The sequence below is a fragment of the Poeciliopsis prolifica genome, unplaced genomic scaffold (assembly GCF_027474105.1).
Source record: "Poeciliopsis prolifica strain line A6 unplaced genomic scaffold, Auburn_PproV2 SCAFFOLD029, whole genome shotgun sequence".
NCBI classification, from domain to species: domain Eukaryota; kingdom Metazoa; phylum Chordata; class Actinopteri; order Cyprinodontiformes; family Poeciliidae; genus Poeciliopsis; species Poeciliopsis prolifica.
The window spans coordinates 2247020-2265944 of record NW_026562404.1 but is presented as its reverse complement, the minus strand read 5'-3'; positions in this window follow the sequence as shown (position 1 = coordinate 2265944).

Genomic DNA, 18925 nt, shown 5'->3' with positions numbered 1-18925 from the left:
GTGACAAAAACATAAAAAGGTCCAGGGGTATGAATAGTTTTTCAAAGCGCTGTCTTCATGAGCAAAATTCATAATCCCAGAGCTCCTGTTTTTGGATCAGCAGTGATTCAAAGGAGGAAATATCTTCAGCACAAATGTTCTCACTTGCATTACAAAAAAAAAAAAAAAAAAAAATCTCATTCTTTGATTAAAACGTAAAAACACACAGACCTGCGTTGCGGCAGAAGACGTAAGAGGTCAAATGCTCTAAGAAGACTTTCAGTCACAGGGGGCTCTTTGAAAGCTAATGAGATCTACAGGAATCACTTTAATTTTGAGTCAGAGCAGCAGCAGGAGCCCATGGTGCAAAGAATTGGCAGCAGAAAAACATAATTTCTTTGCTCTCAACTTCAATTAATAAGAATTATCGCCTAATTACTATTTTTATGCCAGTTAACATCAAATTGTTTAACAGCCCCGGTAAGCCTGTTTCTCAAACAGCCTCTTATGATGAACTGTGGGGTTTTATGAACCATCGCATTTCACAGATTTCTGTCTGTGCGGCTTAATTTGACCTTTTTTTTTTTATAGCAAATTTAAAAGGCAGTCAGCAGACACCAGCTTCCTTTTCTTATATGACTGTGGCTCAGTAGGAAAAGTGCTCTTCTTGCTTTTTGGAAAGTTGAGGGTGTGCTTCCAACCTCATCTCTTCCCATCTTGGAAAAGCACCCTAAAGTTGCCTACTGACCTTCGTATTAGTGTTTGTATTTGTGCGTACTGGTTGTGCAGCTGGGTCAAAGAGGCTCAACCATAAAAATGCTTCACATGGGCAACAGATTGAGAAAGCAGCGCTCAGCTCATTTAGAAGAAATCATACCCCTTCAACGTTTTTACACTTTCCCCCAATTATAACAACAAATTCCAATGTACTTTGGTAGGAATTTCACGTGATAAATAATGATGATGAAAAACAATGTAAATGTAGGACAGACCCTGTCGTTCAGCTCTTTATGTAATTCGATATGTAATAAATAAGACTGTTCTGTAAAAGCCTCAGAGGTATTGGTGATCAAAGAGCATCGCAAAGACCAAGGAACACAGCAGGCAGGTCAGAGATTAAGTTTATTAAATAAAGGATAAATGTTATAGATCCAAAGCTTTGAAGGTCTCAAGGAGCACTGCTCAATTAAATCCCTGATCCAGAAACCAGGCACAAAAAAACCTCCAAAGACACTGTCATCCTCCCAGACTGATAGGCTGGAAATCAAGATAATTATTTGGGGAAACAGCCAAGAGATTCATGGTAACTTTGGAGGAGTTGAAGACATTTGAAGCTAATAACATGTCGACAAACGTCACAAATAGTTATGCACTAATGACAAGAACAGAGCTGTTGAAACAACTAAAAATATGCCAGAACATAAGAAGTTCCATCTTTAGATTGCTGCAAGCCATTGGGGACACAGGTGTGAGTAAATTAGGAATTTCTTTTCAGAAAACCTGTTAGATAATGTAGAGGATGAGACTGGGACAGAGATTCACCTTCCTGTAGAGTAAGAAAACCAGCCTAGAGGTATAATGGAGTGTAATTAGCAAAATCCGACTAAAAATCATGTAATCATTTCACATAATGCATCAGAAAATGATTGGTAAAATATTATAAATGATGTTCATTGTGGATTTGACTTTAATCAAAATGTGGAGAGCCTTTTTTTTTCCTCCAAACTTTATGAGAAAGTGTAAAATCCTAACAGGCTTCAGCTCGTTATATTGTTTCAGCGACAAAGGTTTCACACATCTCACAAGCACATCTTATTTGGAAGGAGACATTCAAGCTTTATGCCAGTTACAATTAAGAAAATGACAGTTTGCAGAAAAGTCGAACATTTTGAGAAACTGTTTTGGAGCTGGGAGATGGAGGATCCAGTACATACCCACCAATTAAACATTTTCGGTACATGCTGCAGCTCACTATTCTTGTTGTCACTGTAAGTCATGCAGGAACAGCTTTTTACACTTTGCTTTTTGTGCAGATTTAGCACAGGAGATAAGAAAGTGTTAATTAGTGAGCTCTGAAGATGGCACTTGAGTTTTTGTGCTAAACCAAGGCAAAAGCCTGCTGGCAGTATTTTCATAAAACAGTGTGATTTTTTTTTTTAATTTCAGCTGTCCTTAATTTTTTCATTTTCGTTTCTAAAACATATGTGATATTGTACTGTATAAATTTGCAGTGATACCTATATGCAAAAAGCATTCGGTTTCAATGAACTGTTGTTCATGTCTTTTTTAGAAATAAAGAAATAAAGTCCAGATTCACAAAAATAAAGTATGTGTACAAGGATTTATAATATTCTGAAATTTTGTGTTTTCCTGTACTGAATTGAAGTTTTCAACATTTTCCATCCTAATGAACCTTGGAATGGGAACTATTCTGAGCTTTTCATATGATATTGCAGATCTTTGTATTGGTAATAAGAATAGAGTAAGAATCATAAAACAAAGTAAATTCAACTTTATAATGAAGTCTTGCACAATAACAGTCTCCACCCGAAACAGAAAATGAAAGAAAAACCTTAAAATGCTTTAAAAAATTTGCAAAAACTTAAAATTAGTTAAATATCTAAAACAGAAATAAAAGAGTAGTAAGATAATAAATGCAAATAAAAAAAGAGCAATTATAAATTGGTAAAAGAAAGAACTGCACTTGAGATTGATTTGGAGTTTAAAGATAGGAGGAAGACATGAAAACCTTTATATAGATGATTCTGTGCTGATTCTGATGTTGAGAATTGACAAATGAAACACAAACTCGGTTATAAATATGCACAAATCCTGTTATATGGACAACATTCCCATTCAACAGAGAAGGAGATCTACTGACAAGACAAAATAGCTTCTTTCCAGACATTTAGCCATATTATCTCTGGAAGTGGTTAATAAAAAAAACTGTCAGAATGAGTTATTTTGCACGATGGCTCACTGCAGTGATTTATTGCATGAACACCCCATAATGTTATTAGTTCCACCTGTGCGTCTTCCGTCACTTGATTGAATGTGTTAATATGAAGTGCTGATTAATGTATCTCAATGCAAATACAGATTGAGAAGCAGCTCAGGTAGAATGTGGGAGTTTATCTAAACATCACATTTAATGTTCCATGCTTTGTCAGTCTTTGTGCAAGACCTGAGACTATAAAAATCATTTCATCCAAAAATTCAAAGGAGAAAGAAATCTCTTTAAGATAAATTAACTTCTGCTTTCTTACCTTAATGTAAATAGTTCTTAGGGAGCAATTTGGCCTACTTTTTTCTGCTTTTTTTCTGCAACATTCTTACATAGATATTCCAGTCAAAGTTTCAAAAAAAATAAAGTCTTATTAAAAACTTGTTATTACTGGATACACCTTTCACTGTTTTTTTTTTTCTACTTGTAATGCATTTGCTAACAGCTTGATTTTGCACTGTACAGGAGCATAAAACTGGATGGATATGTGCAAGCTTTGGTAAATAGCAAGAGTGGCTGCCATTAACAATATGTGTGGTTGACGAGAGCCATTATCCGTTAAGTATGCAGGCAGCCAAAAACACAATGCGGATGATCTGCAAGAGGTTCAAAATGTAGAGCTGCAAAGTAGGGAGTTAAATACACTCAGAAATCGTGATTGTTCCATCAACTTTGGGTAAAAAGTTAGTTGTTTTTTTTTTTGTTTGTATGTTTGGAGAGTGTTCACAACGGAATCTGTTTTCCACTGTACTGGTCACTAAGAAAAAAAAAAGAGTCTTGTTGTCGGGGGAAATGAGCTTGTATACAACTGGTAAAAAGGTAATATGAGGAATATGCTTTTGTACCTCAGCATATGAGATTGTTGAGGCGTAACACGTGAACCTTCTGAGCATCAAGAATATGGGTTTTTTTTGGGGATTACTGAGAAAATATCCAGGCATTGCCAGGGAAAACTGGCCCAGAGCCGCACACATTTGAATTTCCCTGAAGAGGTCACAAGTGAAAAAACACAAAAAAATTTCCTGATGAAAGTATTATAACTCCAAGAATTCCTTTGGGGTTATATATTGAAGAGAGTGTTTTTTTTGTGTGTGTGTGTTGATTGCTTATCTCTTCATTTATTATTATTGTAATACATAAGCCTTTTTAGGTGGGTAGTTATAAACAATAACAGAGACAAAGCTGATCTTTCCCAAATTCCTTTCCCTTGCAATTCTCTTCTACCTTTTCAAGTCCCTCTTTCTTGCGCTTTCAGATAAACTATCGCTCCATCTCGCTCTCTCTTCCAGCCTGTTTCTTTTAGCTCTTAGTTTTCCCTCACAAACACAAGCACTGAATCTGTCTTCAAGCTGCTCTTCCTGCTGAATACACATATAGAGACACGGGTCAATATCCTCTGTGAAGCTTAACTTTATTAGCTGCAGTACTGCCTCTCTCAAATAGAAAATACACTAAACTTACATTGATCATCGTCCCTGATTCAAGCCCAGGTTTTCCCAACATGGACGCAACATCGTTAATAATGTTCCTTACAGCAGCCCTTTGACATTTCCTTTAATTATGCGTGTAATTTATTCATGCTCTTCATCCTAGATGCTTGTTGTGAAAAGATTCTTTGAGGAATATATTATACTGCTTCTCCCGAGGCCCATGGATTACCCGTCTTAATAGCAAACCCCTGAAGGTATTACTTCCTTCACTGTGTGTGTGATTGTGTCTCTCTGTACGTTTTTGTGCCCTTGTGGTGTTCGTGCGTGTGACGGCAAAAGACATTGTGCTTCTAATTCTTCAGTTAAGCTGCAAAAGTCATTAGGTCTTATTTCTCAAACCTTCTGATTGCTCACTTTTAAATTTCCTCATTTTATTTCTGCCTGGGTTAATTCGGAAAGCAGAAAGAAAAGAGCAAACGGTTGCAAGATGTGGACTCATTGCACAACGCGACGACCCCCTTGTTTAACCCAGTTTTGTGGAGGAAAACATCACCACCTAATTTGCTCCCTCACTCTGTGGGTTGGTTAATAGGCAGCGAAGCAAATCTATTTCTCCCCCCCAGCATAAAGGAGGCTATCTCTAACGTGCACTTTTCAGCTGGGATTGAAGATGTTAATTATAGGATGGGGTTTTATGCAGAGACCGTTGCTCAAATCTTAAGTGTGCACCTGACAGAAATCCTTCAGGGTTGCAGCTGAAGGAATCTGAGGGTACGCTCTTCTAAGAGAAAACACAAAAAAAAAGGAACAGACAAGACATAATTTATAAATTAAAAGCAGAATCTGGCATTTGTTTGTGTCATGGTGACCATGCTCCCTGCGCAGAAAGTACATCATTTTCATCCTTACCTTCACTTTCTTAGCTTATAATTTCCTATATATTCTCACCTACTGAAATGTTGTTGTTTCTTGCACTTATATTAAAATGTATCACTCAGGCTGTCCTGGGAGTTAAATATCCTTTTCACTTCAGTATTAGCCAACACATTAAGCTTGCTTTGTGTCATTTTTCAAAGGAAACTATGTGGTTCACTAACTTATTTCCTCAATATCTCCCCAGCATACATTTTATTGCAGTTTGCAATTTTATGGGAGAGGGATATCAAGAGTGCACCTTCCACCTTTGCTGATTACGAGGCCAGAACTGGGGATGCGAAAGTAAAATATCTACTTTAATATAAATCCTATTTTTGGTCAATAAGAAATTCTCTTGGCTGCAGAAGACACTTACAAATAAAAGCAGCTTGTGAGGTTTTCTCCTGGGGTGAAATCCAGTATTTTCAGAAGGGAGAAATCCATCAATGTGTTTGTGCAGAGCGCTGAAATGCATGTGGCAGTATTTCACTTCTCTGGGAACAAACACCTGAACGGTAGCAATGTCGTTTGCAATTGGAAGTCAGTTTTCTATGTTTTACTATTCATGCCGGATTTGAAATATTTTATAAATACCAAATTACAGCAATTAGAGCAGTTCTGGAATGACATGTTTAAATTTTTGTTTTGGTTTTAATAAGTCTCAGAATTGTTTTCAATACATTTATTCATAAAATCCGAAGTGAGAGGCTGCAAAAGCAGATAAGAGAGCCTGGTTCAGCAGACGCTCTCATCTGGCACTGGAAAGCTGCTTGTTCGCTATCATTACTTTATGTTATCTACTAAGAATGGCTTCAGAATAAATGCGACGTATATAGATGGTTGAAGTGCAGCTTGTACATGACGGTACTTATGGTGTGTGGAGAAGCCAAGTTTATAAGTTCATTTCCTGAGAGAGGGCTGTTTGCAAAGGTCAGGAACGTGTTGTTCAAGGGGAGTTTTGCAGAGCTGAGATTTCACCCACCCTCAGCCCTAAATTTGTGTTGTGTTGATAGGAAGTGATTATCAGCAGCATTTTCTTTTTATTTCTTCAGAGTGTTGTGTAACATTGCATTTTCTCCTTGCTGGCAAGCACAATTAAATATGTAACAGAGGCTCTCTCCCCCTTGTGATTTCCGTCTTGGTGATTCTTTTTATTGAACAAATTTGTCTAACAGACTGAAGATTAAATTTTGAGTTCTTTAAGATTTGATTCCTTCCTGTTGTAGAGCAGAGACCAAGAAAGATGGTGTAAGTTTTTCTAGATTTTGAAACATATTCTTGAATTTGTCTATACATTTCGTGTCTTATTTCCTGTTAGCATTAGGGAGTTTGCTTTTGAAAGTTTTGTGTAGGGCCATTGGGTGTTTATTCCTCATTCTGAGGCATTTGCCAATGACCTAAAAATATAAAAAAAGAAAAAAAAAATGAAAAGACATCTTTCGTTAAGCCCATATCAGTCAACTGTACTCCCAGTTTGTGTAAACTCAATGGCTTTTCGGGAAAAATGTGGTTGTTTTTCTGCCAGTATTAGTGATGCTCTGCTTGTGACCAGTTTAGCACTATTCCAATGTGTAAGTGGTATCTGTGGAGATGCATCATGTGGAGTGTTATGTAATTTTACAGCATCATTAATGCACATGTAATCGTAATCAGCAGAACAGCTGAAACCAAAAAAGGTAGTTTCACACAAGTGAGTCATTTCTAAAAGGTAAATGGACTTATATAAGCATTATTACAGTGCACTTTACAGTAAATGGTGCTTTCACTCCACATTTATGTTCCATATCTACTTGTACACAAACATGATGTTTTCTTCACACAGTTGCACACTTTAGAAGTATCAAACCATTATTCCTTTAACTGTTACACCACCAATGTTGTCATAGATAAATTTAGTATCTTGCAGTAATAGTAGTTCTTTAGATTTTTTACAGTCAATTATGTTCCACACACATAAACTAATTTTATAGACATCTTATGTGACAGATTAACACAAAACAACATGTGACTGTGAAGCAAAAATCACACAAGGCATGCAAAACTCTTTAAACTCATTTATCCTTTGAGGACATTCGTGATCTTGATCTGGCCCAAAATGACTAGTGATGAACACCCCAGTGTTATATAAATAAAGTAGGGTATTTTTTATTTATTTTTTTGCATCCAACCACCTTCTTTCAGATACCTGTAAAGAAAATCTAATGCAACAACTCATCTGCAAAAGTCACCAAATTAAAAAATAAAGAAACAAAAATCAATCAATGTGGGATTTTGATCTCAAAGTTGTTATAGAGAACTTTAAAGCATGTTGAAGTCAGGGAACAACATTCCGATCTCTGAAAATGTCATGCAGCACTGTTCAGGCATCAGTCAACTTATAATGAAAAGAGCATTCCACATCTGCAAACCCAGGCAAGATAAAACCACAAATCCTTAACAGACACTGAAAAATTAGTCAGAATTAATAGGAAGATGGATAACAGTGAATGCAGTAGAATCCTGGGAAAAATGTTTTAGCTAAAGTCTTGTTTGGAAAAAAGCTTAAACTTTCAGTCAAAACCGCAATGGCATGGTTTAGACCAAAGCATTCTCATGTCTTATAATGACCCTGTCAAATCCACAACTACGTGTAATCGATCTTGATAGACTCTCTATCTAATCTGAGTAAGCTTCATAAAGCTTAGTCAACTTGCAACGACATACATTGCAAGTTAGAGGAAACATATCCCTAAGAACTTGTAGCTTAGATTTCTATTTTTTTAAAAAAGAAAACCATGCATCTTCTTTCATCTGCATTTCAGCCTTACACAACTCTTTTCACTCTCTTATATAAAATCCAGATAAAATATGCTCACCTCTGGGAAAAGAAAATTTTCGCTACACATTGGATCTTTTAGTATTCTGTGCCAAAGTACAGCAGTACACATCTGAAAAATATGAATTTTAGAGTAAGATACAAAGTCAAAGTCGAATAAAGTAACTCAGAGTGAACAGGAGGTCCCTTAAGCAGAACATTACCCCTGCAGTAATTTGGGATTTTATGTGAAGGTCCTTCAGTAGTTTTTGTTGTGATCTGTAACAACAGACACTTTGCAGTTCATGCCTTACACTTCAACTCAACAGATTATCTTATTCTAATTCCTCACAGTAGCTTATTAGAAGTCGCTATCTCTGCCTCTGGGCCATCCCTTGAGTTCTTGACATCATCATCTTATGATGGCTTTATGATGCTGGGAAGAGGTCCCTAAATCCTAAACTCACAGTGCAGAAAGAAATAGAGCTAAAGCTGGTAGTTTTGCACTTCAGGGCAGGGAGTGCTGGAAAAGTAGCAGGTGGCTGCAGATATTACTAACACCATCCTCTTGCCAAATCGGAGCAGACATTTCTTGCACTGTTGATTTGGACATAAAATCTGCCAATGGCAAAATATTAACCAATGAATGAATCGAAATTGCGATGATACTTTCGCTTCTGGTCGGAAATGCAAGTTTGTAAGTCTACTAAAGGGTGGAAAGAGCAGATAATCAATAAAGCTACTTGGAAATGTGTTACATTTTCTAACAAGAGGTTAGTCCAATTCTTATTTGTTTTTTGTTTTTTTGTTTGACCATATGAATAAGTTGTACAAATTTAAGCTGGAAAAAGTCTTCACACCCTTGGGGAAAATGTGGCATGTTTATACTTTCGTGTACACGTTGTGTGGCAGTTCTATTTGTTTAAGCAGTTATAAATATTTAAGAGTGAAACTGTTGAAGGAGGCTCTGGGTACAAAAAGTACTCTCAGCAGAATATTCATTACCTATAAATATTTTAGTTCTCATTTCGCCTTTTCCCATTGACTCATCTTATGTGTTGCCATACTGCCTTCTCGTAGGGGGGAACTCACGCTCAGCGCAAAACATCTCGAGACAAGTTTGTTTATAATGCTGCATGGTTAAAACCAAATGTAACACAAAGTAACAAGAGTGTCATTCACACTTCATTCTAATCTGCCTAACTGTATCTTCTTTCATGTAATCAGTAAAAAGAGCAATAGAATCAACCTGATTCTCATGGAAAACCATGAAACTTGAGTTTATTTCCTTTGCAAAACTGTCACTAAATCTGCATTGTTTAATGACATCCATTCATCCAACCAAACAACACTCTGCAGTTTATTCAGGGGGAATCCAAAGGTGTTTCAAGGTCAAAAGCGAGATCTTCAAATTAACGCACTTACTGATTCTGACGGCACCCCATTGACCTCATCTCACTTGTCCGTTTGGACTTTGCAGATCCAGAGCTGCTAGCACAGTGTTTCCTGTTTTGCCATGTATGCTAGTACATGGACAACCATATTTCATTTGGTTCTAAACATATAGACATGAAGGACAATTTTTGGAGCATCAAACAATTACGTGTATTTGTATTCATATTGCTTTTAATGCACTTTTGCATTGAAAGCAAAAGTTTTTCAGATTTCTCTTTTTATAGATATATGTTTGAGTACAATAAACATGGTTAAATTATTCTATAAACTACTGACAACATGTCTCTTAAACTCCAAGCAAAGATTTAGTATTTAATTGAAATTTATTTGAAATCGAGAAGTGGTCAAAATCACAAAATGTATGCCATGCTTTCAGACCTCAAATAAAGCAAAGAAAGCCAGTTCTTATTCATTTAGAAACAACAACAATAATATTTTTACCTCAGAAAGAGTTCAATATTTGGTGGAATAACCATGAGGTTTTCAATCAGACTCAGTCTCTGAATGTTTTTCCAGAGCTGTGCATAAAATCTAAAATGAAACACTGGAATCCACCTCACTTTAAGCATTCAGCATCCTGAGGAAAGTGAAGTGTCTTCAAAATTTAGGGTGAAATTAAGTAATGTTATTGTTGTGTAATTGTTTAACAGTTTGTTCCTTGAGGCCAGCCAAGTCCAAACTTGACATTGGGTGCTCTGTGTACTGGGTAGCAGTACACAGAGCTCCCAACATATTAACCCATTTTTCTTTCATTTTATGAAAGAAAAATGAAATAACTTCACAACTTCACTTTGAGTCACCTCAAGTGACTATTTTGCCTCATTCATGACAAACAAAAAGGAGCTGGAAGTTGTGTTTGCTTTCACTGTGAGAGCAATGCAGGCTTGAACTAAGTGAAACCTGCAGTGTAATGGAGCAAACAATGGGGGATGTTATGCCCTGACAGGCATACCAATACCACGGCTTTTAGGAGTAGGTTCATGGATGTAGAGCCAACGTCTGTGCAAGGGCTTCTGTTTTCACACTCTGCTCCCGGTCCAATAGAAAGATCCATCTCATGTGATTGGGTTTCGGGTATGTATTGGTCCATGGCGCAGATCAGTTTAGAGATTTTCAATACTTTTTTCATAATGAATGCTTTCATTCGTCAATAACTGCACTTCACATGCATTACAAAGCAACAAGCCTCCTAGCTGGAGTGTAAAACAAAAATTACCTTTCTTATTTTCTTAAGATGTAGTTTGGTTCCAATCAGACACAAACTCTTAGTTGAGGCTAAAAAACAAATCTCTTCAGCAAGTTCAAGTAAATTGGAAGGATGCAATTAACCTCAAACAGCTGGTAACAAGCAACTACTCTGCAGTTCCTGGGTGTTTACTTGAGCAATTTTAGGTGACAAACGATACAGAAAAAGGGGAAAGTTTCACGACCATGAATGCAAAAAAACCACATCACTTCTACTAGGCTCTGAGATTTTTATAGTGAGTCATTAGCTGGTTAAGGATGGACACATCTGTTTCTAAATGCCTTCAATGGCAAACTTATGAATTATTCAGAAACTAAATTAACATAAAGGATCAATTAATGGTCAACATGCTGGAATGTACATAAATAAACCCTATCGATGCAATGAATGTACTTATAAGGATAAATATGGTCATCTGCAAAAATGCAAGTTCTTTGGCATAGGACATTTGTTTATATGTATTCCTTTTTTTTTTTTGCTAAAGTACCAGATTATTTCTGTTGAGTCCCTGTTTTTTTTTTTTTTTTTTTTTTTACCACTATCCTATACTACTAAATTACTTGATATCCAATTTAATTGTATTAGAGCCCCTTTTTTAGAGCACGGTTTGTTGGAGAGGTTTTACGTAGTTAGTATGTCACTTGGGGAAAGTAAATTATTTTCCTGTTGTTTATATACAACAAAAGGATACAAACTATAAACTATAAGCTATAATGTTTCCTTCGGTGGATTACAGCTAATCTGAGTGAAAGAGTTGCTATTCAAAAACTTAAAACCCAGGAAATTACAGAACTTCATAAAAACATCACAGTTGTTTTAATAGACAAAAATAAAACTCCCACAAACAAAAACAAAAAAATACGTTCTAAAAACAGATTTAAACTTATAACAGTAAGGATTTGGGATATAAATGCAATCAAACGATCTCTTTCCCATGCATTTTGTTTTTCAAGAATGGTCTAGAGTTTGTCCACTTACCTTTATGTAAGAAAGACCATTTCCAAGTGGTTGAAGTCTGAACTTACTTACACTGAAGTGGTTTGGTTGATTTGTTTTATTCAGACTCGCCTGAATAAAACATTAAACTTGAAACTGAATGACTATCTGAAGGAAAGGAAAGGTAAAGTAAAAATGAACAAAATGGTGTTCTCTTGAATCGCTTTAATATTTTTGTCATTTGCACAGCATTTCAATAAGGATAGTTGCTGTGCAGGCAAATTCTTAACCTGTCCCATTTTTCTGTACTTGCATCGCAGAGAAAGGTCATTGTTACAGGTCACAGCCAGCCATGAATCCAAGTGTAAATAACCATAAAACTCAACAGAGACGACAATCTAATCCAGAAATGACAGCTATTCAAAGAGGTTTGCATGATGTGATGTGACAGTTTGAGATTGGAGTTACTTTAACATGGCAGAGGTCTGGTTTTGCATGGCTTCACAATGTTTATGAAATACATACAAAAAAAAACAATCATGGTAAAATTATTTTTTTAAAACACAAAAGTAATATATATTCCAACTGCTGTGAAAACAATATTAAATTGATTAATATGAATTTGACATTCTTATTAATTGCTTTAATTTTGTCCCATGCACAAATTAAGGAATTTTAAAGAAAAATCAGCCAGATATTTCCTTTACCCCTACCAAATATTTACAAATTTGTTTCTGACAGTCAATGAGATCAAATTAAAATACTTTTGCAAGTTATGAGTTAAAGTGCATTTTAGCCAAGGAATTTTTAGACATTGGTAGGTGTATCTTAAACTTTTTACAGTGTATTTACAAGTATCCTGCAAATAGATAAACCAAATCTGTGTTTTAAGAAGAGACTTCAGTAAATGCAACTGAAACAAAGAATACAGTATGGTTATGAAAAAACAGACTCGAAAACAGACTTCTTTCTTTATTTTTTTGTTTTTGCGACATTTAATTGTCCCACATTTTTATAAACCATTATCACCATGCCTGACGGCTGGTATGATGTTCTATTTCTGAAATACTGCCGGCTATGCGCCTGATGTAACTGGAGGCACGTTCCTTATAACCCTCCACTGTCTTTCTTGTCATATTTTCCCTAAAATGGTTGGGGATCATCATGCTTGGTAAATATGAGATCTTTGTGTCCTTTTGGGTCAACAGTGGTTTTGGCCTTCAAATTCTCCCGCGGATTACATTTTCACTCAGTTTTTTTCTCTTAGTTTTTGAATTATGAACATCGGACACAAAGGAGACCTGCGGTGCTTCAGATGTCTCGGGTTCTTCTGGGACCTTTTGGATGAGTCATCAACATTCTTTTTGAATAATTTAGGAAGATCAGCCACTCCTGGGAAGTTTCCCTAATGCTCCATGTGTTTTTTTGTGTTTTTTTTTCATTTATGAATAACAACTCTTACTGTGGTTTGCTGCAGGCCCAAAGCTTAAGAATTCACTTTGCAGCCATTTCTGGACTGACAGATGGCACTGACTTTCCTTGAACTTGAACTCTCTTCTTAAACTTCTACAGACAGCGACATGACTTTTAGTCTACTTCATACTGTAAATGCATATTTGAATCATAATTAATCAAGATGTGCAATTGCTTTTCATATAAAAATAGGCTGAGTTAGATAGCATTTTTTTTCTTAATAAATGTAATCAGTATTTATTTCTGGTAATACTGCTTAAAATCTGATTTAAAAAAAAATATATATCTATATATATATCTATATATATATCTATATATATATATATATATCTATATATATATTTATATATCTATATATCTATATCTATATATAGATATATAGATATAGATATATAGATATTTAAATATATATATATATATATCTATATATAATCTAATATAGATATATATAGAGTATATATAGAGATATATATATATATATCTATATCTATCTATATATATATATATATTTCCGTTATTTAACCAGGTAAACCCCATTGAGATCTGGATCTCATTTTCAAGAGGGACCTGGGCAACAGTTTCAGATTATTTGATGACCTGAAACCTTTAAGGTTGACAAAATAAAGAAGACACGATAATTTTATAGTTCTGTGTCGTAACAACAATGATGTTGACAGCAAGCTCTTAATTGGCAAGGGTTAATTTTTCTTCTTCCACTGATATGAAAATTATTTTAATAAAATCTGGATTTGCATATGTCTCAGACGGTCAGGTTTCTGTCCGAGTCGCATGCCGTGATGTCGGCCAGCCCTGTTTGAAACTGCACACACATGTTCCCTCCTTGTTTGCTCGTATCGATCTGACTCTCACACATCAAATAAAACCACCCACATCAAGCACACACACACACACACGCACGCACATATTTATTTTCCTTTGTTTCAGGGTGAAGTGATCCTTACTTTTATTTCCCTTTCTTAACACAGGGAAAATGCTATCCACTTTGAGTGGATGAATCTTTCCTTCATCCAGAAACCTTTCTCAACACGCACGACATACCTACACGAAGAGACGAGTGGCTCGGTGTCAATAAAACACTTGTTTGTTGCTCAGTGAGATTGAGCAACAAGCAGAGATCAACAAATTGAAGCTTAAAAGCATCTCTTCATCACGTATTCCCAATGTGCATTTATATTAAAGTAATTTAGCACTTCTCTTTCAGTTTCCCCATGTGGCTGCCATCATCTTGTGAGGGGCTTGTTCTCGTGTTAAGTGTCGATGATGTAACTCCCAGTTTTCTACTGCAACGCTGATATTACACGCATTCTCACACACCCCTGGGTCTTGAGTCAATAACTGAAGGCAGCTGGCTTTGATTGCACTTATCAGTTCGCATTCAATCCCCGTCCATCTCCATTTAGCACACATTGCACAGGGATTATCTTGCTGAAACTTCACGAGATAAACCGTTGCCTCAACCCCCCAAAAAAAAAGAAAAAAAGAAAAATAACTGTTGCATGAAACTTAATGGCCCCAATGCAGTCAATAAGAAAGTAATTGAACACAGAGTGATTTTATTTTTTGTTATTGGTACGTTATTTATTCTGTAAATCTTTCATCTTCAGAAGGAGTGTTGCCCTGAACTGCATCACCTCCTGTTTTTATCCACCATAACTTTGACTGTGGCTGGCTTTTGTCAGTCTGTATGACAGTTTAATAGCTGAGTGAATCAGACGCTTTACCTGAAAACACGGCAGAGAGATTCGCCAAGCCGAGTTGCACAGGTAAGAAAAAAGACTTTGGAAATCTCTTGGCTGGTGTAAAGAAACTCAAGTAAACAGCAAAGTATCACTCACAGCCCTGTTGCAAGCCCCTCAATGTATTAATGAAGCAGCAGATACAGCATTTGTGAAAGTGGAAAGAAAACACTGTTTCCAAAATAAAATCCAGTGCAGTCAATTATCCTCACATTTCAGCTACTGCAATTAGAAAATAATTAATCTGTGAATAATTCTATCTTTGCATGAATGTAGCTGTTGTGCAAAGGCCTCAGAAAATGTTTCAAAAGAGCAAAGGAAACGGCATTACTAAAAAACGTAGCAGATAGGAGACAGGTCAGTGATAAATTTGTAGAGAACTGTAAAGTAGGGTTAGGTTACAAAACAATGTTAAATCCATCATCCGAGAATGGAAAGAGTCTCGCACAACTGCAAACCTGTCGAGACATGACATTCCATGTAAAGGTAATCAAAGAAGAACCAAAGAGGCAAATGGTAAATCTGGTGGAGTGGCAGAGCTCCAGGATACATGGCTCTCCGTGCCACAAATTTGTCCATTAAGAGGAAATCCAGTAGAAATTCTGCTTGTTTTTGCCGCAAATCACACGAGCGATAGTTCAAACAGAAGGATAGACGAGACAAAATTGACCTGCCTTCAAGAAAGAAACTATGTGTGAGGGGGAGATTTGCACTGCATAAGACCCTGATCACACCCTGTCCATGGTGACACAGGGTGGTGGCAGCATCATGCAGAGAGGTTGCTTTTCTTAAAGGAAAGCAACACCTTACTTATCAGAAATGATGACAAGATGGGTAGAGCTAAATACAAAGCAATCCTGAAAGAAAACCCATTTGAGGCTTCCAGTAACTTGAGGCTGGGGCAGAGGTTCACCTTTCAGCAGGATGACTCTCCTGAGCACACAGATAGAAAGGTTTAGATCGACTCTACCTCACATGTTATAGCCCTGTCAAGGTGCCCTTCTAAACCAAGTGAATAGCATTTTTAGATTCCATGTGTAAAGATGGTAAACACAAACCTAATGTGTGAAAAAAATTGCAACGAAAGGTGGTTCTTGGACATGCTGACAACTTAGGGAATGAAAACAAATGCATACCTCTGTAGATTTTTATCTATTTTAAGCTATATGTAAATTATAGGTTATTTTAGTTACACTTGAGAATTATGTAGCTTGTGTTGAATTTTCACAGAAGGTTGTGTGTATAATGTGATATGTCACAAGAAGTGTCATTTCTTCATGCATCTCACTTTGTTAGATAATAAATATGATTAAATAGTACTTTATGAAATATCCACATATGGATGACTACACAATATACTCACTATTGATCGAAGGAATCCACTATTAATATGAAAAAATAACATGTTTATCACAGATAGGCTAACAAGCAGGGAAAACATAAATATGCATCAGATGCTTAGCACTGAATAGAGAACATAGATACAATCAGAATCAGAAGACCTGAATTACCTTAGAACAAACAATGTGTCGAAGTAAAGTTGCTACTTCTCTGATTGTAAACCAAAAATAAACCGTCATCAGTTCTTTAGTCTTCAGTGTCTCCTCAAGTAATTAAGTGGAAATGACATCTCTGTTCTGTGACGCTGCATCCCCAGGGTGCACAATAATCTCACATATCACTAGGTGGCATTGTTACACCTCAGGAGGAAGGACTGCCAATAAAATATACATACATTACCATAGCAACAGCATTCTCTGTGAAAACTGGGGTGAAAACTGCTAATGATAAATTGAGAGGTTTCATTTCAGACCAAAAGTTTTTTTTTTCACCATAATTGGTCTTGTGCAGGGGAGCATATGTGGTCAGAATTGGACGAATCGTACCTAAAATCAGTCAGACGCCTCGAGCCAGACAGGAAACAAAACGCAGCTGCCTCATAATGGGCCTCTTATCTTGAGAATCTGTGAACTCCTACAGTGATTTGTTCCTCCTACAATAAGAAGGTTACATCAATCTCCAGAGTTCTGCATTCATTGCTGTTTGCAACAAGTGCATTGAATCCTCACTGGATAGGCAGTCATAGACGTGACTGCCTATCCTCAGGTGATAGGCAGTCACGTCTGGATTTACAGGAGCATGTAGAATACGACAGATAATTGCACGCTTTAGTTTTTATTTTGAAATGTTAGGTAAATGTCGAATGAGTAAAGAGAAACAAAAATAGAGGGAAATATACAATAGATAAAATGGCTAATACATACTGTCAGAGGCACAGTGGTGAGCATCCTGATTTGATTTTTTGCGTGGGTTCTGTCTCCCTGTGCACGTCTGGGTTAACTGTGTATTTAGACTTCCGACCACAATGCAATAACATGGCTGTTGGGTTAATTGGTCTCTCTAACGTGTCCTTAGATGAGAGAGGGTGTATGTGCATATTTGTGTGTCTCGTGTATTTCTGTATTGGCCCCCTGCTCAATAACCACTTGGAAATAGGCACCAGCCCACAAGCGATCCCACAAGGCGAAGTGGGCGTAGACAATAAATGGACAGTTTAGTTACTCCTGAAACCAAGAAATGTGTCTGTAAATGAACACAATTTTAAATGTCAACATAAAATGTGAGGGTATGGGTACTGCAGTGGCAGAAGGGTAACGCACAACGCACGTAAGGAGACTTAGTCCTTGATGCACCTTCATAGGTTCGAGTCCCGGCCTGATCACCTTTGCTGCATGTCCGGCTCTCTCACTACCCACTTTATGTCTGACCACTCTTAAATAAGACTGCCACTAGAGCCACTAAAAACTTTTAAATAATTAGGACATCAATCAAACTCTTTCTATAGATTATTTTTAATTTTTTTGTGTTCTCTGTTTACAGTTATGATCCCATATTCTATATATTAATGCTAACTTTTTATTATGTCCTGTATTTAGTGCACAGTGCCTTGCAAAAGTAACCGTAATGCTTAAGTGTAATATTATAGCCACAAGCACAGTTGATTTTGGATTTATGACCATCACATTGACACTGTAATAATTGCTAAGTGGGAATACAAGAAAAGTTTAAAAGCTTTTTTTTTTTTCACAAATACAATTCAAGGAAGCATGCATTTATTCAGCTTTCTTTACTATGATTGTCCTTCATAAAATCTAGTGCAACTAATTTCCTCCTGGAAGTCAATTGCAGGTGGACTTTTAAATAAAGTCCACCTGCATCCAACTCACTTTACTTCAGTAAAGATCCAGCTATTTTGTGGAGGAATCAGAAGCCTTAGAGAATAATAACAGCTTCTGAAGACCAACACAGCAGATTGCTCAGGCTTATGAAATAATATTCGAAGCTCTGAACACCAGAGCACTGCTCAAACAATCATCTAAAATGGAAGAATGGCACAACTGCAGCCTACCAACCCTTGACCTTTAGCCAACAGTGACTGGTTGCGGAAGGAGAGCAATCGACAGAGAAGCAACCAAGAGGAAAATGAACACTTCTGAGGAGCTGCAGAGATCCACCGCCCAGGTGGGAGAATCCATTCACAGAACAATTAGCTGTGTATTTTACAAATCTGTCCTGGCAGGAAGAAAGCCATAAAGTGCTGTTATCAGTTTGCCACATGCCAAGCGGATAACACAACGAACGTGTGCATGAAGATGCTGCTTTTAGACAAAAGCGAAATAGAAAACGTGCCCCGTACACCATGTGTTTGATGTGAAACCAGCACACACTGAAAACATCATCTCCTTGTTGAAACATGGTGGTGGCAGGATCATGCTGTGGCAATAATTATTTGAAGATAGATCAGAGCTGGTGAGAAGATGAGTGGAGTAGAAAGCATTTTCAAACATAATGTGATGGTTTTCAACATATTTTCTGTTACCACTGAGTAAACACATCTTGTGTTATTTTCTACAAATTAGTGTTTCTCTAAGCGCA